This window comes from Rhipicephalus microplus, chromosome 3 (genome assembly GCF_043290135.1).
Source record: "Rhipicephalus microplus isolate Deutch F79 chromosome 3, USDA_Rmic, whole genome shotgun sequence".
Taxonomy (NCBI): domain Eukaryota; kingdom Metazoa; phylum Arthropoda; class Arachnida; order Ixodida; family Ixodidae; genus Rhipicephalus; species Rhipicephalus microplus.
This window is the reverse complement of record NC_134702.1, coordinates 30,879,041-30,905,122: the sequence shown is the minus strand read 5'-3', so window position 1 is coordinate 30,905,122 and position 26,082 is coordinate 30,879,041. Positions and strand designations below refer to the sequence as shown.

The 26,082-nt window shown below is 46.3% G+C and overlaps 1 long non-coding RNA gene across 1 annotated transcript in view; it reads left to right on the top strand.

Moving 5' to 3' along the window:
- The first annotated feature begins 1,104 nt into the window (after positions 1–1,104).
- LOC142803664 (uncharacterized) overlaps positions 1,105–26,082 on the top strand; it is a 130,919-nt gene continuing 105,941 nt past the window's right edge. Inside the window, exon 1 of the long non-coding RNA XR_012894217.1 lies at positions 1,105–1,335. This is a non-coding gene — a long non-coding RNA (uncharacterized LOC142803664). The remainder of the gene's footprint in view (positions 1,336–26,082) is intronic.

Below are 26,082 nucleotides of genomic sequence, written 5' to 3'. Positions count from 1 at the left end.
GAGGGCACCAACGGAGGGCACCTCCACAGTTCTGCGCAGAGGAGGGGGGTAAGGAAGGATTAACAAAAAGGATAGGAAGTAATTAAATGTATAAAGATAGAGAGAGGATCCGGAAGAGAAACAGGCGCAGGGACAGCCCCATACGGAAGCAAGGAGACGATAAGAAAGATGAAAACGGTCGCAGAAGTCCGAGGACGGGGCACCACTCAGCCAGAGCTCTTGTCGACGTCAGGAGATGGCGTAGGGCGAGCCAGTCGGCCAGAGCTGCGCTGTCGTCGGAGATCGCGGGGTCACAACCGGTCGGCACGAAATCCAGCAAGCGAGTTCACCCCCCCCCCGCCCCCACCCCTCAGTATAAGGTAGCATAGTGGTCCTTTTAGACTGCCTATAACATCCCCGGCTTTTACTTCTTTCCTGTTCCTTCCTTGCTTCGCACGTTCATACCCGCAAATCATCATTAGTTTTGAAAGTGTCAGCCGTTGACGTCTTGTCATGCGCTGCACAGTATGGATCATTATTGATTCATCAAATATCGTCCATACGATGTCACACAGTTACGTCATATGAAAATTTGCTGCGGATTTGCTGCATCCCGGCCGCGGCGGTTACATTTCGACGCATGTTGTGCGATGCAAGTGCACCTTAAAGAACACCTGGTGGTAAAATTTTCCGAAGCAATCTACGGCCGTGTTTCTCATAATCATGTGGTGGTTTTGTGATACTAAAATCTGCGTATTAACATTATTATTACGGTCCTGTTGGTTTTCCGGTCTCTGTGTGTGTCGTGTTTTCCGCGCTTCTTTTTTAGCCCCTAACTCGTCTGCGAGTGCGTATCTGCGTCGACGCGCAACAGCGCCTGTTTGTCCACGCAATCCTGAGCGAGGCGGCATTCCGCCGTTACTTCTTTTCTTTCTGGCCACACGCTTGTTTGCCTCGCGCTTTTTTTTCTTCTTTTTATCCTCTTGCCACCCCTTTCCTGAGCCGGTGTCGTTTTGCGTTTATCAGTTTAGCGCCGTGGGGCGATAACGCCGCGATGTGCGGAGAGGGCAGGCAGCCCGTTGGACTGTCGCCGATGCTCGAAAGTGAAATTTGCGGAAAGTGAGTCTCCCCTCCTGGTCGGCGTCAGGGCGACAAACCGTTTCGCGCTTCCGGGTGTACGCCGGCCGGGAATCCTCAGGTATTCAAGGCGGCGAGGGCGCGGGCGGTGACCGCGACCACGTTTTCCCGGGCTCGCCCCGCGGTCCCTTCCGAGTCTACCGCGGGGCTCAGGATATCGAGGTGCAGAGGGCTCGAGTGTTTACAGCGTCCGCAGGAGGCTTCGGATTGCGCAAAACTGTGAGTGAAACACAAAGATTCTTACCTAAGGCTAGCTCGACCCGCCACAGTAATCTAGGTTGCTAAGGCACTCGGCTGCTGACCGGCAGGTCGCGGGATCGGATCCCAGCTGCGGTGGCTGCATTTTTGATGCAGACGAAAATGCTGTTAATCCGTGTGCTCAGATTTGGGTGCATGTTAAAGAGCCCAAGGTGGTCGAAATTTCCGTAACCCTCCACTACGGTATCTCTCGTAATCATATCGTGGTTTCGGGTCGTTAAACCCCGCATATCAATCAATCAATCAGTCGTCGTTATGCCCCCACTTTGATGTTTTATTACTGTAAAGTTCGGAGTTGGGTAAGTTGGAACAAATCATTCGTTGTGGTTCTGAGCGAAAACGCGAAACACGGCATGCGAAAAGTGTTCTGTTCCTGTTCTTCCGACCCGTGTCGTGTGTTTGAGTATAATACCACAATTGATTTGTCTTGGAGCAGTTTCAAAACGTGAACTTTTTTGGTCATACTAGATGATTGTACACTATCATGTAGCTCTCGTTTTTTTCTCACATTTTTCGTTTGTGTGATTGTGTGAAGGAGTGAGCGAGCCAGTTTACCTGTACGCGGCAAATGCGTGTACCGTAGTTGTAAGTGCAAGGAAGCCGAAAAGTTAGCGTGACGTCAGAATATTGTGCTGCGCCTCCGCACTGAAGAGGGATCCAGGAAAGCGGATTTGGGGAGGGATCGCGGTGGTAACAGCGACGAAAGGTGTGATGCAAGGTCGATATCGCGGACAAAAAACGCGAGGCAGTTATCAAATTGCTGGAAACTTCCGCGACTGATACTCTTTTTTTTTTTGCATTCGCTAACGCACGTGATACATTTGCGTAGAAGTGCAGGTAGAAACGGGGGATCTCTCTGCTCTTTTCGTATCTCGGTGTACATCTGCTTCAACGAAAAGCAGCAAAGGGGAAAAAGCAGTTCGATGACGCGGACACGGCGAATGAAAGGATCTGTGACAAGGTGCACTTCATCATTTAAATGCGACGAATGTGCAGTGGTTCACGGTGTGTAATGTTACACGTTTCTAAGCGCCCATGTGTGCTTTGCGGCGTCAAGCAATCGCCTAAAGCATACACTGGCATTATGCGGTAGTCACCTGGTGTTGAACTTATCATTAGCACGGATATTACAACAGCATAGGTAAGGCTTTGTGCAAACTAGAATTACTTGTATGCTCTCTCAGAAATTACAGCCTATATATCAAGCAGTTAATAGTATCTAGGTTTTTTTTTTTGAGACAAAACCAGGATATGATTATGAGCCATGCCGTAGTGAAGGGTTCCTAAAAATTTTGACCTTTTGTAAATGAAAAAAAAAACGGCGCAAAAAAGATACGATGCACAAGCGAAGGAACACACAAGACGAGCACTGACAAAACAACTGAAGGTTTTATTGCTCGAACGCGATCTAAAACAAAATGAGAGGAAGAACAACGACACGTGAACGTGCTAGCCTTCGTCATGAGACATGTGCAAAAGATGTCAATAGATTACTAACTCATGCAGGCTATTAGGATATTACAATTGTTCAGTTCCAACACGCTGTCCACCGCGGTAGTGTATCGGTTACGGTGCTTCGGTTACGGTGCTATCGGTTATTACGGTGCTATCAATTACGGTGTATCGGTTACGGTATCGGTTACGGTGGTTACTGATCTGTAAGTCGTGGGTTCGAGCCAGGCCTTGGCAGCCCCATTTCTATAGATATGAAACGCTATAGAAACCGGTGTTCTATGTCCAGGATACTCATGTACCCATATCCGTACCAAACCTATATAGGATAATCTTATCCTGGGTTTGGCACGTAATACGACCGATATTTTTAGTTCCAAACAGCGGAATCATCTGGCCATGTGAAATTCGAAAGGCATGAAATTTTACGTTCCGTTGGTTTTCCACCCTATTTTCCCTTACATTGCGCTGAAATAATAAAACTTTAAGCTAACAGCAGGTGCTCGTCCAGTGCGTTCCTTCGCCTGAGCTTCGTCATATTTAGCGCTATTTTCTCTCTTTACAGAATGTGTGACCAACGAACTCAGCGTACCGTACCTCTGCAAATTTTGACCATCTGTTTTTTTTTTTTTTTGGGGGGGGGGGGGGGCTCCATTATTTCGCTTCCATTGAGCGATAACATTGGATATGCATCAAAAGTATAGAAGACATACTTCTGTTTTTTTTTTTGTTTGACTCTAGTCGTAAACCTGCAGGAAATGAGTCTCACGACTAGTTTACCGAACAGCATCAGTTTATAATGTCATTTCAGAGTTGAATCGCGGACACCACTGCTTGAAAGACCCCGTTTTTTTTTGGGGGGGGGGGGGTGGGGGGGCTGTTGCTTTTTACGGGATCTCACGCTATTCAACGGTGTAAATCAGAGACATTCCGGAGGAATGATTTTGAATGTCGGGAAACTGACGAGGGAATGTCCATTACGCTCTGTTTTTCAATTTCGTCTTTCTAAACTATTCCATAAGCGGAATCACTCATTTAGCGTCAGTGTTGCTTTTGTTGACCAGTTAAGACGCCTCGTTGCAAGTGTATTTAGGTCTGTACTTTGTAAGCTTTAACCAAGAGATACATTAATCGTTATTGAACTAAATACGTGTAGAAATCAAGAAATTAGATATTAACCATCGTAATCATCGTTCATTATCTCCTAAGGGACCTGGTTCGGGCATTGCAAAAGGGGAAAGAGAGTCTATATTAAAATGGTATATTCGAGGTCATATTATTATTCAAAGAAATGACACAGACCTCAAGGCGTGCTAACATTGTACACTTCCACAAGATAAGAAAAAAACTTTATCGGCTTTGTCTGTCGATAAAATTCTTTGTCTGTCTGGCTATAGATGATTATTCGTGTAGAGTCCCATGTACTTGCTGCCCCCCACTGCGGCATATCTCATAATCATATAGCGATTTTCGGCCGTTAAACCCCACAAATCAATCAATTTCATGTACTTGCTTTAAACTGGCACGTTAGTGAACCTGCAGCACTCCACGACGTAGGTATATGTGTTGAGAGCCGCTGTGTAAAACGCTATTCTCAAAGCGGCAGCTTCGCCACGTTAATGCGTCGCTCGTCATCGCCGTTCAAGCACGTGCGTTCACGTTGGTGCAAAAAAATTTACGACTCACGGAAGAACCGCGAGTAACTAGAAATCCTCCCCAAACGCGTGACTGCACCGAGAGCAGCTCGCTATTAAGACGGACTTGTATTCCCTTAGTCTTGCGTTCGTTTAGCGGGCGTGAGGAGTCAGTCTCGCTGTTTCGCTCCGCGGAAAAAACATAAAAAGCAGGAAAAAATTGAAGGAAAATTACAAGAGAAAAAAGTGGCGTACTCGTCGACAAGATTTTTTGAAAGGGAAGGATTACCGTTTTCCCCACATAAGCTGCTGCTATCTAGGTCGTTGAGTGAAAACCTGACACGCCACGAAAAAAAAAAAAAAACTTATGCAATCAGAAGAAATCGTGGTTCAGCGTGTTCCACGAGTGTTTTGGTTTACGGAATGAATGGCTTAACTTAGATGGCCTCTAAGAAAAAAAGCAGGCCCGCAGGTGTGTGGGCATTACATACATACCTACGAGTCGCAGCGGCACCATTTTACGTTGATTTCTTTTTTTTTTTTTTTGCCTTTGGCATTTACTGGCTTTCCCGGAGGAGGGAGACAGAAAGCATTCAGGCTTGGGGAGATTTCCGCAATGTTCCCATGATTTATAAGGCAAATGTGAACGCGTTTTTTTCTCTTTTTTTCTTTTTGGGAAAGAGTGCTGTGTGTGTGGGTGATGAAAAACTGCGAAAACTTGAGTTTGTCAGCACAAGACCTCGCAAAAGGAAAGACGAAAGTTCTGGGGAGATTTGGGGTATGAAAGACCGCTTAGTTGAAAAGGGTGCATATGATATAATGCGCTCACGTTCCCTAAGGCACAAAAAATATGGTATCATATGTGTTAAACGAAAAAAAAAACGTTCAGAAAATCTTACATTAGGCAAAAAAAAAAAGAAAACTCGTTATTTTCCCGCTATCTTCTTAATTATGAAATCTGTGAAGGTGCATGTCACATTGCCATTCCTTGTATGCTTTACCTTGAACTGTCTTAACTCATGGCACAGGAAAGCCACCAGATGAGAAACTTCATCGCAAGTTTAAAACTCAATCATTTATTAAGAAATATCAAGCTCTAAAATAACGCTAGAATATACTGTATTAGTGCTGGGCTACTATCTTCAACATCACTAATTGACGTAATGTCCAAGTCTCATCTTCTCATTCGCCCGTGTTTCATGCTCGATAATAGCTAAATAAACACCCGCCAACGCCGACTTTTCCCCATTAGGAGTGTTTAAAGGGAGATGCCAAGTTCAGGAATTTAATTTTATCTGTTTACTTCGCTTGTTTCTTAAAGGACGGAAGCGTCTTCACTTGTAATCCACCATTAAAACAGTTTATTGAAACGACAGTAATTCGAAATTCTGACGTCGTCAAAGCAGTGAACCTTGTAGTACACATGATTTCAGCTGAACTTTCGGCTAGCTTACACTATTTTGTCTTTACAATTCACAGCAACGTTAGCCAGAAAAAGTGTGACTGGTGATGTAGCGTCGAATAACGAATCAGTAATAAAATAGAATGTCATATTTGATGCGCAAATCTTTGTGTAGTTTGGAACGTACCACTACGAGATGGCGCCACTGACCTGTTTGCCGCCAACAGGATCGCGTCATCCATGTTTTTCATCTGGCCGTTCTTACAGTTAGAACCAGTTGGGTGTTTGTAAGAAGCATGGATTAAGACAAGATAAACTATGAGGGACCATCGCATCACGCAGCCTGCCTTGGTAAGACGTAGAGCGATTCGCGAAGCGCTCTCATAATCATATGGTGGTTTTGAGACGTTAAACCCCACATATCGATTCACGAAGCAATGTACTGGTAGATATCTCTGTAAAAGCCTGCTTAAATGGACCTGTAACGCATTTTCATCATGGTCGGGAAAACGCTGCATATTGAGAGTTGAGCCTCCTGAGAACATGTGAGCTTAATACTGTATTATGGCGCACGACACGGCCATGAATATTTTATTCTCAGCGAGAAATTATCAGCTAGAAAAGTCAGTTAGAAATTGCTCCGTCTTGATTGACAGTTCATCCCATAAACTCAAGTGTCCCCGCCGTTAACCGATAGCCATTGACCACTGGCCGACCTGAGTGTCGTTCGCGAGCTGCATAGTTATCAAGGCCACCGAGGGATGGCGCAACGTGCCCGAGCGTTCGTTAATGGTCGCACTGAAAATAAGCCGAGCGTTTGAAGAAAAAGAAAGAAAGAAAAGAAAGTGATCAAAGTCATAACGTGTGCTTTTTGCCCCTTTGTCATCCCCCCTTCCTGCGTAGCTTTTAACGCACTTGCAGGTACGAAAGGGGAGAAAATGCGCTCAAAGCGAGCGACGTGTCTCTGTATAGATCCGCTTGTGAAACAATAAAAAACTCACAAGATCTCTTGCGCACGCGCCTAAATTGACTGGAAGATGAAAGCTGTCGTTATTTGCTTCTCAGTCAATATTTTGTGCCTGCCCCACCACCCCGAAATTATTCAATACCGGGAGCTTTACGAGAAAAACCTCTACGTGATTGTGAGGCACGCTGAAGTGGAGGACTCTGCAAATTTCGACCATATGGTGTTCTCGAACGTGTACGGACATCACACAGTAACCGGGCCCCTACCATATTGCCTCCAGCGAAATGCGACCGCCACGCCCCGCCGCGGTGGTCTAGTGGCCAAGGTACTCGGCTGCTGACCCGCAGGACGCGGGTTTGAATCCCGGCTGCGGCGACTGCATTTCCGATGGAGGCGGAAATGTTGTGGCCCGTGTGCTCAGATTTGGGTGCACGTTAAAAAACTCCAGGTGGTCAAAATTCTCGGAGCCCTCCACTACGGCGCCTCTCATAATCATGATGGTGGTTTTGAGACGTCAAATTCCACATATCAATCAATCAAAATGCTTGAGGCCCACGCGCTTTGATTCAGGAGCACGTTAAAGAACGCTTGACGCTCAATAATGCGCGCTCAGCCAGGATGTAACCTGGCTCTTTTCAATTACATGTAGAGCGTTATTAGCGCGAGCGCAGATAGAGGAAGATATACGACACTGGCGAGATAAGAATATTGTTACCTACGCGATAATCGATTGCAGCGGAAATAGAGAAAAAGCATACAATAAATTTATGCTTACGTGTCCTGCACAGGTTACTTATATACCACGATAATGAGCAGCCCAAATGTTACGTGTATGCTGTACGCGCCACCGCAAGACAGATCGGTGTGCAGCCTTTGAGGTAAAAAATAAATCAGCGTCAGCCTTCTCCTTCTTCTTCTGCCCTAACCAGCTCTAAGGAACGTCTGATTAAATGAGCGTTTATTTTCTTTTTTTTCCTCGCGCCTGCTATCGCGAAGGAAACATCGCATTTCTTGGACAACAGAGGCGGTCCTAATTAAAGTTTAGTTACATGAGGCTATACACGTATTACAAACAATACAAAGATTATGCAGGAATAAATTAATACACCTTATATGTAACACGTGTATAGTGCCAGCGTTTTCTTCCGTGCTCCGAGATGGCCGTGTTTAATGTTCGGGCGGGGATCGTGGCGCCAAAATCACTTTTCTGTCATGTCTAGCCAAGGCGCGTGACCGGCGCATGTCGAGCACAGACGTTTATGCGAAGGTCACGTCTCGCGCCCACCTCGCCGAAGGACGACGGCTACTCTGCAAGCTGCGCCAGAGAGAGGCCTGCTTTTGAAAGGCGCGTGCTAGCGCAGCATCGCAAAGCCGCGTCAGTTTTGCGTTGTGCACTTTCTTTCACTCTTCGTTCACCCACTATAGCGTATGCCTAATGCATTTCCTTCACACATTCCAGCCGCCACCTCTTCCTTTCTGCGGGAAAGAAGCTAACTTCGTATGCGCGGCCGTCCACGCTTTCTTCTTCTTCGTCGTCGTCGTCGTCCTACGTGCATCATGGACCACGAAAACGGGACCCCTTCCCCCCCGTTTTTTTTTTAATACGAACGCCCTATCAAAGTTGACGGATCGCCAAGCATCAACGTCATGCGTCCGGAAAAACGCGATGTTTCGGTACCCCCTTTTTTTTTTCGCTCTCCCCCCAACATTTTTGCACAGCGCGGCAGTCCGTTTCACGCTTTCGCTTCGCCAGCGCGGGACCTTTTATTCGTATCGTCGGAACAGCCCCTCCTGACATTTCGCGTCTTGATTCAATGTTAACTTTTACTCGGATCGCTCCTTCGTATTTTTCGCTTTCTCGGTTGTTTCGTCGTCGCAACGCCGCTTATAATAGGCCACTATATCTTGCTAGGCGCGCCGCTGCCAGTTTTGCTCGAACATCCATTTAGTTCTCAAGGAAAAATTCTAACATCGGCTTTTCTTTACGCGATGTGGCGAGATAGAGAGCGAGCGTTCGGATGATATAACTTTCTTTTTTTTTACCGTTTTTTTTCGCATTCTATTCTTATTCCATCACTCGGCGAGAGAGTCTTGCCGGATGGATGCTCCTACGGTTTTCGCCTTCTCCGTTTTCATTTTCTCGCCCCCGAACTTTTCGCTCTCACTTTTTTTTTTGTTTAGCGCGGAATATCTCTCGACTGGGTGTGTACGGCAGTTAACCTTCAAATCCGAGCCGGCAGAGAAGGCTTGGCACAAAGGCTTATGTAAAAACCGCTCTGAGCATGAAAGGAGAGACGAGGCTGGCGAGGCGTGTAAGACATGAGGCTGTACGTCGCTTATACGCGTAGACGTGCGTCGGACAGGTTAAGGACGGTGTGCTCGGCAGGGCAAGGTTATTCGCGACAAAAAAAAAAAAAGAGTGGATGATAGTGGAGTGAAACGAAAAGAAAGAATAAAAGTGGGGGATAGGTAGACAAGCGCGCCGGAAAAATGGACCATGCACTGCAGCGATTCACTTTTGTCAGGCGGTCATGCTTTTTTTTTTTTTTGTTCCTTTGCTTTTCAACAGATTACTCTCACACATTTCTTTGCCGTATACGTAAAACACTCTCAGAAGGTTCCGCATGATGGCGTTGTGTCGCAGTTTCTCTTTTTGGCGCGACGTTATGCGTAATAGCGCTCATCGAATTGCCCAGACGAATCAGGTCTGAAATATACATGTGTGGCGTGGTGTTAATCGCTGCTGTGTCACGCGTTTAACACCTGTCGCTATTTCGTATTCTATTGTTGGAGAGCGCGGCGAAAACTGTTTTGCAAACTGGCTCCATTAATAACACAGTTTGCCGGCTACGAGCCGCCCAAGTAACACAGGCACCTACTTAGAGCAGGAGAATCGGGACAGGGGCGTCCTTGGACCACTGTTGTGCAGCGTTTAAGCTCTGCGATTGGGAAGAATAAAGAAATGGTTTGATTTACTAGGTTCTTTTGACCTTCATATGATGTATGAGCTTCATTGTGACGTTGAAAATATCTTCTGTGCGTGTATATCTTTACTTGTGTGTTTTGGCGGCTTCTCAGTTTTTCTTTCATCATCCTTTTCCTGCAACAACTGGAGTAAAGCAAATCAGTAAGGTGTTAGCCCTCAGGCTGGAAGAATGTGCGTGTAAAAAATTCTTTCACTCGTCTGTACAGCGTGAAGCTATAAAATTAAAATCCGCGCGAATATCATATAGACATAAGTCTCCCCAGTTGACGTTGAACTCGTCCGGGCTAGGAATTCGAACTTAGGACCAGCGGCGTTCCTGAACCCTCATCCTCCTCTCAAACGTTCTTCCATTTTGGGGGCTTCCGTAGAATTGATTTGGCATAATCAGTGTATTTGTGCAGCGAGTCGTCTATCAATTCACATTCGCGCTGCGGTCTTCATGTGACCTCCTGGTTAGTTCTAACGAAGCGTTAGCCCCGGGTTCGAATCCAGAACTAGGACTCTTTTTTTTTGTCTTAGAAGCGTTGTTTTCGAGAAACTTTTTTTCGTACTTCCGTGCTACAGATAGGCAGGTAACAATGTTTTCCCTCCAATATCCTCGGATTAAAGTGGCGACAAGGTCTCCAGACTAAGTACCCGTAGACGTGCCTTCGGTGTCCTAGCTCTTCTTTGGCAAAAAGCAAATCCAAGAAGAATTATGATGGCAAATCATTTTAGTGCATGTCTCGCTCAAAAGTGAAACCCATGTGTTACAGTATGCGATCAGTTAACTGCAGAATTTAGCTTGTTGCACAATTGATCAGGCAGGAACGCTGTAGTGAAGTGATCCACATTAATTCTTATTACCTTATTTTCTGTAACGTGCACCATAATTACAGTGCGCGAGCACCAGTACATTTTGCCCCACCATATGAATTTATGCGGCTACCTCGAGTACAGGCCGCAGTGTCATGATCATTAACAGGACAACCTCATAACCGGTGTAGACTAAGCAAGGCGAGTAGGTGCGAAGATTTTGAAAACAAAACCACGCGGGCGAAATTTCGAACTCGAAGGTAAGGCGCTCTGAGGCCCATATATAGCCATGGACGTGACTTTAAACGAGGAAGAGATTAGGCTTTTCTCTTATTACTTAGTGAGCTCTCTTGAAGCCACTTGTGTGTGCCTCGTCGATGCACTGGTTACGGTGGTCGACTGTTGCACCCGAGGTCGCTGCAGTTCCACCTTATCGGAGGCGATAAGCTGGAAGCCTGTGTACTGTGCTGTCTGTGAAAGTTATAGAACCACATGTTCGAAATTTTCGGACACCGCCGCTACTGCGCGCCTCATAATTAGGCCGGGGTCCTGACGCGCTAAACGCTATTTAATAATAATAATAATAATAATAATAATAATAATAATAATAATAATAATAATAATAATAATAATAATAATAATAATAATAATAATAATAATAATAATAATAATAATAATAATAATAATAATAATAATATTTTATTTACTGACCGTAAAAAAGCAATTGTGTCAATCATTAGTCTGTTCGTTGGCAAAGAAGCAACAATAGTTTTTGTTTTTCTTGTAGCCACATCGCTGTAACCGGCTCTGCTGGGCCTAGTCGCACAAGTCCTTGGGACTTAAACAGGCCCGTTTCTTTGTATTTCTCATGGATGTGTACAAAAATTATTATTATTATTATTATTATTATTATTAATATTATTAAAGTCTGCCAGAAAGTAGGAAACAAGACGTTGCAGCTACCAAGAAATTGCACTTCGCACTAGGGCTGAAACATTCACTCACGTTTCCTGATAACCGGGGCTAAAGGCTTGGGCACAGCAAACAGACTGATGCGATAAGAAAACGGGGCGCGTTATGTATAGCTGCAATCCTCCCGCTTCGCCCATTTGTATAGTTTGTTTTTCTCTTTTTTTTTCTTGTCATGTTGAAGAAAGGGAGACATCTTGTTCTTTATATTCGCGTGAGAAAAAGGGTAACTGCGAAACTTTATCTCACAGAACACTGCTGCAAAAATATAGTATCCCAGAAAAAGGGGATAGAGTGAGAGAGACAGACAAGGAAGGGAAACGGCATGAAGATCAACAAACCACGCGTTTGATTTTCTACCCTACGCAAGTTGCTGGATATAAAAAAATTAACGAAAATAAAGGAGAAAACAGAAATAGTGCCACGGAAACTTGATATTGACGCTATATACAAAAGCAGTTGACGTCTGTGGAGGTTGGATTCGTAGTTTCAGGTATTGTATAGCGTTGGCGTGAAGTTGGACCCGTGGGCTGGTCGCCGAGTATAGCAGAATACACGTGAGGTCCACGAAGACACGCGAATAAGGTGATATTAGTTGATGCTAGCCAACGTTAAGCGCAGTACTTGCTGTATTCGGGAACAGTATCACTGTTGAATTTGGTCAGAAGTGATAATTTTAGCACGACATCAACCCTACTACAAAAAGTGAATAGAAGAGGCCCGGAAACGTATATTGTACTGTCTTAAAGAAACACCAAGGTATACTACAGCACACTAGATTGCAGATGATGGAAAAGTGTATATAAAGATTTTCTCCCAGGCATTGCCAAGAGTTTCTATATCAATGATCGACAACAACTTGAACGGAGGGTAGCAGTATTTCTCAGCTTTGCCCATTCGAGGTGAAACCTGTAGTATTCTTAATGAAAATATTTCACCAGGTATAACGTCTCAAAACTGCCACATGAATATGTGAGCCTCTGTAGTGCGGGGCTCCGGATATTTCGCCTACCAGGGTTTCTAATCTAAGCACATGGACATCTTACATCTTGCCTAAGTGCTGCCGCCGCAGCCGGTATTCGATCCCGCGACCTCCAAGTCGGCAGTCGAGCACCATGACCACTATAGACCACCGCGGCGGGTGAAGAACGTTCTTGCTTACGGGGTCCTTGTGGTTGCGTTTGTATTAACCGGAAATTCGGTCTATACGACAGTCGCGAGAACTACGGACCAGAACCCGGCCCAGCTGCATGAGCGCGGGTGCCAGCAAAAAAAAAAAAAAAAAAAAAAAAAACTTCAACTGTCGTGGCGACTCCGCCCCTTGGCTCGCGACTGGGACTCGCTAATTGCGACTCTTTCCGAATTAAGGCTCTGCGTGCACCGCAAGCGTGGGACACGACAGACGCTCGACGACGACGACGTCCAAAAAGAGCGTGCGCCGCCTCCGCCGCCGCCTTTGCAGCGTTCATGAGCGTGAAAGGCTGCACCCTTGAGGCCTCGTTTACTCAAGAGCAAGACGGCCTTTTGAAAGCAAAGGAGCCAAAAAAAAAAAAAAAGAGGGAAGGAGGGACAAGCGCCTGGTGTTGAGGAAGGATCGCTCCGTGAGAAAACGGCGGCGCTGGAAATTCCGCTCCCCATCATACATGTGTCAGAGAGAGTCATGCGGCCGGGTTAAAAACAGGAAAACAGCTGCGGCCCGAGGAGCGATAAAACACGTGCTCATATATACACACACGCGCGCGCGCGTGCGTTCGTCGCCATAGCTACAGCGGAAGCAACAAACAGACCAAGCTCGCGCACGCTTTCAAGGTTGCGCTCAAGTGCCCGTAATGCGACTAACGCGTTGCGGTACGTACTTAAAAAAACTCACGCACACACGCGCCTAAGACAAAGGTAGTAATGAATATTGAGGGCAGGTAACCTTTACTTTGCCTGAGCGGGTTGTATTTATGTGTATAAACCGCACCGCGGCGTCCAATACGCGGCCTTTCACACACACATGCGCTCGTTCATAAAATCTACAACCATGACTTACGGCCACGTTCGAGCTGAAGAAAACGAGCAAAAGTTCGAGCAAACGCAACTTTTAAGACCAGTCCGCAGCGTCCTCATCCAAGTACCCATTCAATTACCGGAAACTACAAGGTCACGTGCTCGTTCGGCGCTGGAAGCAGTGTGGTGTATATACGATGTGTCCCGTTTGGTACCGATGTATGCGTACACGTTCTCGAAGATACAGACTCGAATAAAATGGAAATATACACGGGAAGACACGGAGTAAGGCGAACGAGGGATGTTGTGTTCCCGGGAGCGGCGCCCGCTCGTTCAGATCCGTCATAAATTGTGAGCCTGCTAATATCGTGAGCGCGCTCTCCTTCTTCTCCTACTCCAAGGTCGTCGCGGGCTCGCGGCCCATTTCTCAGCGGGACGATGAAGAAAGCTGGTGAGCTTTCGCTGCACGAGCCGTGGGCTTGGCCTTCTTCATCGCTGCCCCGTGCGCGCTGTTTTATCGTTAGTTTCGAAACTTCGCTCATGCTCTCTTTTCTCTCGTCGCCTATATAGCGGCAGCACTTTTTCGGTCGGTGCAGTGAACTTGGGAGAAAGAATTGAAAAAAAAAAATGAGTCGTGGTTTTGATACACGAAGCTGCTTCCGTTTCCCGGAGACGCTCTTGCAGTCGTTCATCAGGAGGCCCAAACGAGCAGCTTCCCGTTCGGGCTGCATGTTGTGCTGCCTCGAGACCAACGCGATGTGAAAATCTGCGCTCATTTGTACACTGCCCTTATAGCTGGAAAACGAAAAGCCGGAGGGTATTCGAAAGTGAATAATAAGCAACTTTATTGCTCTCGTGTCAACTCTTAATTGATCGCGTATTCTTGGGGTTGATGGGGACTGCTTATTGGTATATATATCTGCAATGCATTCAGTCGTAAAATGCAGTGGTTGTAGTGGGTAGAAGATCGGAGGAACATGAAAGCTTACAGGGGTGCAAAATTTTTTAAAATTTATATTTCGCAAAATATGGGAAAGTAGGCTACGTTAGAGCCGGATATACCAACATCATGATAGTAATGTACAAGATACACACAAAAATAAGAAAAATTAAGAAGAAAGGAAGAAAAAATAACCAGAGGCACTATGTATTGTCGGCCAAATCTTTAGCTATCGTACATGAGTGTCAGTTTTTTTCTCCTCTGTATCCTTGCCATACGACTGCATTAAGCTTCATTTGAATAAAGGACAAGTGTATGCCCACAAAGCACATCTCCATGAAGCAATTCTTTATAACTTCGTTCTATAATATGGCGCTGAGGGACAAAAAAGTGGTCGCTTCAAACAATAGCTAAAGTTTTGGCCGACTGTACATATATACACTATAGAGCCTATAACGCATGAACGCAGTCTATGGGCGGAGTCCAGTTGACATCGCGAATAGTCACGCGTGGTGTCTGCAACATCCCGTGTTGACGAAGTTTGCCGTAGCAGTGGCTCTGGCGACTGCTTCTATTGTTTCGTTTATCTGCGAGAGACAGACCTAACCGACGTTCGGCATAAACTGTAACACGCGGAAGAAAACGCTCTGGCGATGCAATCCACCTCTTTCATTTTCCTGTGCTGCCCTCTGCCGTTTTGGTATATATGGTGCCGTAGCTTCGCGGGGTGCTTCGGGATAGACAACCGGGCTCGCTAGAATAAAACCCTCTGGGACTATAGATACTGTACCACGGCGTTTAGCGACTTCCACGCCAGGGTACTAAGTGCGCATGCGCCGCTGCACCATGAGAACGGTGGATGGTGGGCAATACGCTTGGCCAGGCCAAGCCTGGTCAAGCCTATATTTATACCGACGTCCCCACGACCAACATGAAAGACAGCTTATCTCAAGTGATGACGATTCCTTTGCGGGTGATCGACCGTCATTACTAAGTAGAAGACAGCTATCAGAACAACTCTGTCTTCTAGACGCGTGTGTTGTCATGTCAGCTAACTTATCTTGTTGCAACAGTGCAGGGCTTGAGACACAGTACAAGAGACTTAGAAATAGAACTTCCATTGCCCGGCTTTACGTAGGAAAACGTACTTTTTTACACGGCCTTATCGCTCTTCTGTGCTGTCATTTTGCATTTCATGAATATACCATGCCGATAGTGGTCCCTTGAGTGCGAGTTCCATATACTTCAATAATTTCTTTGCGTTAACTATAGCTTAACTAGCAATGACCATGGTTTCATGCTATCCAGAGAGCTCACGGGGTATGCAATCGTTTATAAAGTTGGATGTGTCAGTACCAGGTGAAAATGCGCTGGTTTAAAACGCTGGTTGTACTGAAAACAGACCCGCTATACGTCAAAAATAACAAATAACGTGATACTCTGCTGTCGAAGCTGACAGTTCCGGCGGTTAGATCCACGCGTTCAAGGAAAGACAGATACGACAGTAGCTTTCAGTGCTAATTAGGAAGGACCCGCGATTGCAAGGCTGCTCTAAAGAGAGTCATTATAAAAGCGAATCACTATCTCGCTTCCTTTATCTTCACTCTCGTACTTTTCTGTGTGGCCCTAGGAACACTAGAGAAACTTAAAAAGGCAAAGAAAATACAGCCGTGCCATACGAGAACGCTACCCTTAACATTTCTTCGCAGTATCGATACCAGAGTTCAACCTTGCCAGGGAGCTTGTATATCTTCGATACCCGAAGTAAACTTTGTTTTTATTTAAATTTTATTTAATTTTTAGCCCATGCACGCACGCATATGCTGCAGGTGCCATCTATACTGTTCGCTCCAGTTTTCCTCACACCACGCACTCCGCGAATTGAATAGGTGGTGTACTATACTTTAGCAAAAGATCGCAGGCATTTCAGGTGGGCGTGTTTCCGAGTGGGCGTGTTGAAGGAAAAGGAAGGAACGAGAGAGGCAGGTTGGAAGAGAAAATTAAGCGTGCGTCTAACTCAGTTGCAGTGGGCTATTCCTGTATTTGCTTATACGCTGTACCGAACCCTGACTCGCGAAAAAGTCTGTGGCACGAAAAAATAATAAATAAGTAAAAAAAGGAACGAAAAGTAAGACGTCGTTTCTTTTCAGCGCTCGCTCTTTACGCTTGAAGGGGGAAAGCGATCAGCGACTGCTCTAATTATGCGACGCCCTCCGCAGGCCTAATTATCATATATTTAAATAAGAAACCGACGCCGTTGGCAGTCGCCTTTCTTCTTCTCTCTGTTTATTCTTTTTATTGCGAAAGAGACATTAGCTGCAGTGAAAAAAAAAACAAGAAAGGCATGCACGAAATACCACCCGAGGGGAGACCGAGGTCGTTTCGCTTCTGGAATTTGGTTGCATGCGAATAAAAAAAAAAGTTAACTTTAAGTCTCTTCGTGAGACACTGTTTTTCACCTGCTCTCTGTGTACGCCCTCCTTGGTATGGCATTGAAAATAGCGTGCTTTTGTTGTCTTGTACGAAGAGCAAGTGATCATTGATTGTTTATTAAAAAAGCGCAACGTGTCAAGACCATGTGCAGTTCGGGCTTTGATTCTATAAACGAAAGGTATTGGCTGCCTTCGTAGAAAGTGAAAACAAAACGTAATTTGCTGGCCAAATTGAGGGGTTTTATTTTAAGTGTGTAATTAATGTGGCTTCTGGCGCGCCAGCACGTATAGTTTCTTTAAATGGCGCATTAGGTAACGGAGGGTCGTTCGCGAAAATAAATTTTCACCAAACATGAAGTAACGTGTGGCAACACTCTCGGTGAAGTTCAGGTTTCTTAATTCTTGAGCTTATGTTGGAGTAGCAGTTCTCGGGTTCGCGACGGCAAATAATTTTTGCAACTGCTCCGTTGCATCAGCTGCGTTTGCTCATGTGTCTGCAGATTTATGCTGGGCCGAAACCACGTGTACGGTGATTGTGCTTCGTGTTCAGCCGACAGTGAGAAACTCTGAACCGTGGACTTCACTGCAGTGAAGCTTTTGAAAGGAGTCATTTTCGGGGCACCGCAGGAGCACAACAAAGCAAGCAGCACGGTAATATGACGACGTCAAGTTAATCAACAGAGGCACAAAAATATATACTTGACCTTTATCGTGGACTGAATGATAACGTCGAAATCTGACATATACAACACTAAAGAGTGGATTATCCCGGCCACAGTGGCCGAATTTTGATGGTAAAGAAATACTAGAGGCCCCAGTGACCATGGATTTGGGAACATCTGCACGTAGTGTCATCTCTTGTCAGCCGAAACGGCAGCCTGCCGTAACTGAATGGCAAGTAATAGAAAATATCATATCTGACCAAATAAGCCAGTCATCAAAAACGAATCCCTGTTATATACAGCACAGGCTTGATTGAACAGTCTGGCAAAATTACAGCGTCGCACTACAAACCGCGTGGCTTCCCACAGCGCTTAACAATGAGATCCCATGTGTTTCTACGGACGGTGTTCTAATTTTCGTGTGAAGCGACACCTTTTGTAGCATGATAGTGTAATTTTACCGAAGTGTACTACTGGGTTTCTGCTTCCGTACAACCCGGAGTCTTTTTTTGATAACTAGCTTTCCACGAGAGATATGATTTTTCTCCCCGATTTCACATTCAGTTATTTATGACAGGCTGGTGTTCCTGCCGCAGCGAGATGGCGTCACGTAATTCCTGTGAATGTGTACCGCGCGTTGTGAATGGGCGTTACAGAACACCAGATGGTCCAAATTTCCGGAACCCTCCCCTATACGGCATTCCTCATAATCATACCGTGGTTTTAGGACGTTAAATCCCAGATATTATTATGAAGAGTGCACTACAACCGGGCGCTTGCATGTCCTCCGATGAACATACCTGGAACTGGGCGACAACGGAGTCACTTCGAAAGCTCCCGTGCACAATGAATTAATGAATAAACTTTACCTAAAGTCCGGCACTTTTCATTGGGTCGAGGTGGGGGGACAGGGGATTCACCCCTGTCCCTTCCAAGAAAACAAATATTTTTACGCGACCTGACCACGTCTTGTCTTAGCGGTCATTTTTACGCATAAGTGACCATGCAAGCTTGTACCTATATGCCTAGTCAGTGCGTGGCCCTTTGCGGGTACCTCGGTCACGAAGAAGTGTGGTCGGACAGAAGGAATGTCCCACAAGTCGGCGCAACAAGTACCGAGAACGAGTAACGGGACACCCGTACGCAAAGCCTGAATGAGCGGTCAAAATAAGGTCGACGTGGACCGACGCTCGGTGCACGCGTAGCACACACACACTGAGACACGTGTGTGACAAGCCACTTGTGCTTGTGCTCGCTTGTCGTCGTCATTCCGCGGTCTCTGACGCGACGCGGATCCATTAGATTCTGCGTGCTCTCCTCTTTTGCAGTTCAATTGGGTCACGCCGTATATGCGGCAAAATGCAGGGCGAGTCACTCCCGGGAGCCGCTGGCAACATCGGCTGGCTGTCACGCCTGGCCCGTCTTCGCCGTCGAAAGGTTTTTGACAAACGCGCCAGGGGCGATGAGCGACTGGCGAGCAGAGCGCTCTTAGCGAACCGGACACAAAATGAATCGGTCAACCCGGAAATAAGAAAACAAAAGGACGTCGCGAAGTTTGACGGGATCGGGGCAGTCGAGGCAGATTGGGATTTCGTCCCGCACTCTCCTGCTGTACCGAGATACGAATGCCGTTTTACTTGTTTGTTGTAACGTGGCTTGTCAAAAATTAGTTTTTCTTGTTTGATAATAGAGCCACCCACTCAACTGTTAAGTGGGGTACTGCAGAGAAGTATACGCAACCGTTACCTTTGCTTGACGGACGAGACGATTGCTAACGGTGCTAGTTTCTGCAGAAAAAAACGGTAAAACGTACTGATAAAATTAAAACAATGAAATTTCAAATCACGAGTGTTCGACAGCTATATTATTAAGCAATGTGAGTGCGATTTCATTTGACTTTTTTTTCATGTCTATGGGATACATTATTCACCATTTTCTGTGAAAAGGAGTACGCGGGCACCATACAGGAGCGCTGATTTTTCATGACATTGAAAAAACAGCTACACACGATATGTGTAATAACGTCATTTGAAAACGTAGCGCTGTGGAAGCGGGGTTAGACAGTAAGAGCAAGTAACCATTGTCTATAGCTCCGTTTCAGATGTGTTTATTTTTAGTTCCTGAAACACCGGCTACACATCAACAAAGCGCGTTATTGTGCTAACGTCATGTGGACGTTTGTGTGGAGATGTCTGACACTATGAAACTGTTAAAAGCCCTTTCGCAGTTCTGTCGCAACACTGGCGCGAATAAAGTCGCACAGTTTCTTATACATTTGCCTAACACTACTTCAATACTTCAAGGGGACACAGATATCTCCTTTTTTTTTTCTTCTAAGTCAAATGTATTGACCCCCCCCCCGCCCTCCTCCCTTTTACGAACAACTTTCTGCACCCGTTGGGGTTTGGCATGGCCTCCGAGATCGGCTGACCTTTGACCAAGCGATGATTTCACGTGAAGTGGTCGTCACGTGACGTCACAAATATATGCGACTATGACGCCAGTACTTCATAGAATGGCGTTATCACAAGGCGATACTTCTTTGCTTCACTCGTGCTGACGCCTACGCCGCCGCAGGCGAGTTTTAGAAGCGAAGCTCCTTATGGCGTGGCTTGTGCGTCCCACGTAATACGTAACCACCAGTGCGACATACCCGAAAAAGCGGTCCTTACAATGTCTGCTGGATGGGGGCACTTGTATATGATGAATACATGATGAAAAGATGTAAGATGGCTGTGCTTGGAGTATTCTCTAGACATATGGACGGACGAACGGACTGACACACGCACGGACGGACAGACAGAGGGGCGCACGGACGGATGGACAGACAGAGGGATGGCCGCAAAAAGAGATGGACGGACAGACAGACGAATGAACAAACGGACGGATGCACTAAGGATCACACAGATAGGTGGACGCAAGAACGAATGGACAGACAGACTGACGAACGCTGCGCCCAACCAATCATCATTCACTCCGTGGATATGCTGTGATTTTTTTTTTTTTTTGCATTTGGCAGAACATCTATGGCGTTCGCCTTCATAAATCTCACTGCACCGACACTGCGAATGAATCACATTCCCACGATCTTGGAGATTAAAGGCCAGCACCACAAATCGTCACATTCTTGGGGGAGGGGGGGACTCACAATTTTCCGAGTTTTAACACATATCGAAATTCGACAACATCACTCGTCCGCTTCTTCTGCATTCCTCTGGTTTCGCTGAAGTCAGTAAAACAGTGACTCAAGATAATGAGGAGAGTTCTAGCCGCAGTATAATCGAAGGGTGGAAGAGGTATGGAGAAAGAATTTCACTTTTTATGGGGTATTTTTCTCTCTCTATCTTTGTTTTTTTCACTGTCCGTTACAAAAAGTGACTTGGCGAAGTCGAGAACTGTACTCGAAATTGATTTTAGATTTGGAAAGCAATTAAGTTGGCGCATTTCTTCGCATTATATGTCTTTCGCACCTGAATCTATCTCTTAATCAATCGTCCTTATTGATTTCAAGTTTCAAGGAACTGGGCGTCGCATTCCTCACTTGAAGATTGCACACCGCAGCAAATCATTAATGCATCGAAGGCACTGTAAGGTGCACATTGATGGATATTTTCCCCCGGTTTCTGTAGAGTCTTCGAAAAGCGAAAATGTGCTGAGTCTGCTTGCTGTCGAAATTTATATTCAATACATCATTTTGCGAGTTTTTGAATCCCTTAATTTTCAATAATGAAAGACTAATTTTCCTCAGGCGAAGTTAGAGAGGAGATACTCATCTCGGACACCTCCTTTTATCATTATTTTTGGGGAACGAGAGGGGGATGTCGGGGCAATTACATATCTTGCTAGAACTACTATTATAGGCCACCGCAACGTTTAAGCCACCCTGTTAGAAGTCATGACAATGGTAATTATGATTGTAAAAACAAAACGTGGCGCACAGTCATTTGTTGTTCTATGACAGGGGTCGGGGGTCTGTGGCCCACAGGGCAGTATTATGGAGCCCATGACACAAAATCGGAACATTCCCCTCCTATTTTTCCATACTATCTGGTGGTTGACATGGCAGTTTTACCTCAAAAAGGACTGGAACAGCGAAAGACCGCCTTCACCCGGTATTGTCCGAATCTTGACACTTTTTGCCTGATGACGTATTACGATTATAGTCATTTATAACGATTATTGACTATTCACCTAATATTTTTAATATAGATAACGACCATTGTTATTCATAAATAGCATAACATTGATAACTATATTTATCGATAACTACCTCTCTCTGTTGATTATAGATTATTATTGTGAATTCTCTTGATAATTTTTCTGTCTGCGAAGTCCTTCTCCCCCTCCCCCTAATTTACCGTCGCCCCCCCCCCCTCTATCGCCTTTATGCAACTCAACCCACCGCGTCAAAAAGTTGCCGATCGCTGCTCTACAGAACAAAGGGTCTGTTGGAGAATTGACTCAAATGGTGAAGCATTATAAGCAGTGCGCTCAGAACACAACTAAATGCGCTCAAAGCTCGAAGAAATAGAATCATGACGTCTGCATTGTTCAATACTCCACAGTTTGACGAGATGTTCGAAGCAGCCAAAATGGAACCAACGTGAGTGATGACATCAGTAGCCCGATTGAAATACAAATAAATCGACAAAAACAATTCGAACGAACCAAGAAGAAGAAAAATATCAGAAAGGTAGGGTGGTTAACTAGACTAAGCCCAGTTTGCTACTCTACACGGGGGAGAGGGGAATCAGAAAGGAAGAGAGGTTGAGGAGGAGGATAATGATAGGAGGAGGAGGGGGAGGATACACACATTGCACATAACACGCACACCGCACGCACAGTTCATGTTTCACAGGCGGTCGCACAGTGGCGTTGCCCTCAAGAATTGTAGAAGGGCTCGTGTGGCTTTCTGGGCTGAAGACCACGCTCCCAAGATCTTCTCCAGAGTAAAGGGTCGATCATCCAGCCTCCTTAAGGCACACTGAAGAGTCCGGCGATCTTCTTCAAAGTCTGGACAATGGCACATGACATGGTCGAGAGTTTCTACACAATGGCAGTTATCACAGTTGGGGCAGACAAAGGTATTTTAGACAGCTGCTTTCGTAAACAAAGAGTTCTACCGGTATTAAAAGAAACGCATATATCCACTAGGTAGAACAAGGGAAGTTCAGACTGTGGAAACAGATTGGCATGATGGTAACCCGCCAGCGTTTCATTTCTGTCGGTGGAAACACGATAACACCGGGATGGAAACACATGTCTCCGATTTCGCGTCGCTTTGTGACAGTGCGTGCCCCATCACTTGTGAATCTCGCTGTAGCAGCAATATGACTGCATAGAGGCGAAGCGCGGTAAGATCTTCCGCAAGTAGCAGGACGCTAACGGTTGGGGATAGAGGAGTCGCCGAGACAGAGCGAGAACGGAATCGGCCGAGTCGCGCGCCCTCAAGTTCGCGTCCCCGGTGAGTCGCGCCGACGCTCTGATGAAAGCCGATAGCCGGAAGCACCCCGGCAACGTGTACTCTTTATATATAGGATTCCTCAGATTAGAACCCTTCTTAAAACAAGCGCGCTTCGGGGAACAAAATGGGAAAGATGAAGAAGAAGCGGCAAAAAAAAGAGATCGAGAGACGGGCCCTGGAAAGACAACGAGCACGAAGGCGTCCATAAAGCGTATCACATCTCCTCGGGGGGAACATTTGGGATTCGCCGCGACGCGGCGAAGAAAAAGCTGGGGCCCCTGCAGGCAGCTATATAGCTATAGGGGCCGAGAAAACGGCTCTATTCTCAGATCCCTTTGCTGGCTTCGCAAGAACGCCTTCCCAAAAATACGGCTGCCCAGACGGGGCAAAAGAAGAAGAGGAGAGGAGAGGGGGGAATGAAGAATCCCACGAGTGCGGTACCCGTTGGCCAGAACAGCTAGGCCTTCAGGCGGGTAGAGAGAGAGAAAGAAAATGGGGTAGATTTGGAGAAGAGACTATCAAGAAAGACTGTATCTACAGTAAGAAGTTAGTTCTTGAGGACTGTTTTTCTTGGTTGCAATGCGAACATCGAAAAGTGGGCGCCATACTCAGCCCTTTTTCTTTCCACCAACGTCCCCTCCCCCCTTTTTTTTCTTGAGACCGCACCTTTCGTTCGCGAGACACGGTCCCGTGATTTTCGGGTACACCACTTTTTTGGCGAAGTATAAACGGAAGGAAAAACCGTGAGAACACATGGCTTGCCGAAAGAGGTTGAGACAAGACCCCCAGCGGGAGGGATATGGACGGTGCCACGTCGGTGTCGCTTATGTCTCTCTTCGGTCTTTCTGTTCCTTCTTTCTTTCCAATTCTTTGTTTATTGTTTCCGAAACGCGTGATGCCACTTATCTCGTGCGCCGTCCAACTACTCTCACCGTTTCTTTTTTTTTGTTTTTTAACCGCAATTTCCTCATTTGCGGGACGATCGTTTTCTCCAGGCTCGTCTGTCGCGGTTGAGCTTGAAACCCCTCGCGACGCAATTTGTCCCTGTCGCGTCGAGGATGCTGAGACCCGTATATGTATCTGCGTCTGTCTCCACGACATTCGTGTATGTATCATTTTAACTTCGCTTTTACATGCTCCAGCCGTTATACGCGTGTCCCTGAATGATGTAGCCGAGTATACAGGGAAAACGCTGCTGGCTCGCTTATAAACTCGGTCGCTGCTGCCGCCATTGTACTTATTCTATCGCTCAATATCGCACGTTAAACCACCAAGCAAGTCGATACTACTTGTTGCATTTCCGCAGGATAATTTATCCACTTATCTTTTCCTGTCCCCTTGCGTAGGGTGGGTAACCAACTAGAGACCTTTCTGGGTAACCTCCCTGTCTTGTACAAGAAAGAGATGAGATCGTCTTTCCGAATGGGTGCCTACACACAACCGCAAGTGCCGAGTCAGAGTGCCTCTATCCCCATTGGAAAAACCTGCGCCTGCCCTGCGACCGAGAAAGTCGGTACCAGTATCTGCTGCAATGGTATACATGTCTGCCAAAGTAGATGCTCTGCCGCCGGGTAGTCAAAAAAAAAAGAAATAACAAGAATTGCGTTTGTTACTGTGGAATCGTCAGTCTTATTCTACCGTTGCTGGCCAACAGGCATGTGGTGAAATGCTCTGGTGCTCGGCTGCGGACCTTGCTGCTGACCCTAGGTCACGCGTTTGATCCTGTCAAGGCGGTGGCATTTCAATGGAGGCAAAATGGTAGAGTTCCGTTGCACCGTGCGAAGTCAGTGCACGTTCAAGAACACCACGAAACTCAACATTTCCAGAGCCCTCCACTACGGTGTCTCTCATAACCATATCGTGGTTTTGGGGCATAAGACCCTGGCGCAAAAATCTATGTGTGAGGAAAACGTGCGACATGCATTGAACGGCGGCTGTCTAGACGGGCAGAACAGCCAGGCACTTACAGCCATGTCGCTAAGGTCCCGGCGCGATCGGATGCGCTTCGGGTTGAAGCGCCCACTTTCCGATTCCGTCCTGTAGAGACGCGATCTTCATGGGCGTGCTCTCCTCGACGGCAAAGAGAAACAAAAGGCACTTATGCGGATAGGGAGAGAACGAAAAGGGGGGAAAGGGGGAGCTCGCGTTTTTCTTGTTCTGCCTGGATCTTGTCAGAGATGGAAACCCGAAGCCCCCATGCAGCCGGCGCATGCTTGCAGACTGTTTCCAGATGCGCGTGTTGCTCTGTCCCGGAACGATCGTGTTTTTTTTTTCCTCTTCTTCTTTATTTCTGTCAACTTTCCTCCCCCACAGCGTGCTAGAAGAGCTCGCGGTCAGCAGCAGCAACGGCAGCGCACAGCCGTCATTTGTCACGTTTTCCGGGACGGGCGCCTGAAACACGCTCGCGAGCGTTCGTACACTCATGAAATTCTACTCGCGTTGCTCAAGGTTCACGTCGACTCGTTGTTTAGTTTACAAGCATTGTAACTCTTTCCTGAGCACCAGAGGACGCCGAGTATCGTTCCAGACACTGTTACACAACGAGAAATTGAAACGGCCAGAAAAGCAAGAACAGAGTGGTGCATAATGAGAGCCGTTATAGCACAAGACGTCGACGAGGCATACACGTTAGTGAAGGACAAGTATTTTGGCCTTTGATCCAGATAGCTGGCCTATTCACTGCACGAAACCATGGCTCTCTGTGGCTTGTGTAGCCCAGTTTGCCGTATTTGGTCGTTGCGCTCACTCATCCCTCATATTACGAGACGTTCTAGTTTGTTACTTGCCTTGGTGTGTGATATGAACCGTTGGCAGGGCCCAGAATGCTTGGAATTTGTCGGGGTGTGTGTGCTGGGGTGCATAGCGTGTAGCAATGTGCCGTTGAGGTATATATGTGCCGGATTATCTGTAGCAGAAAACTCCTCTCTGGCCTGCCTCATTTCGAGACTGCAATCGAAAACATGCAACCAATTCTCGCAATAGCAAAATCCCTTTAGCTATATGAAGCCATATC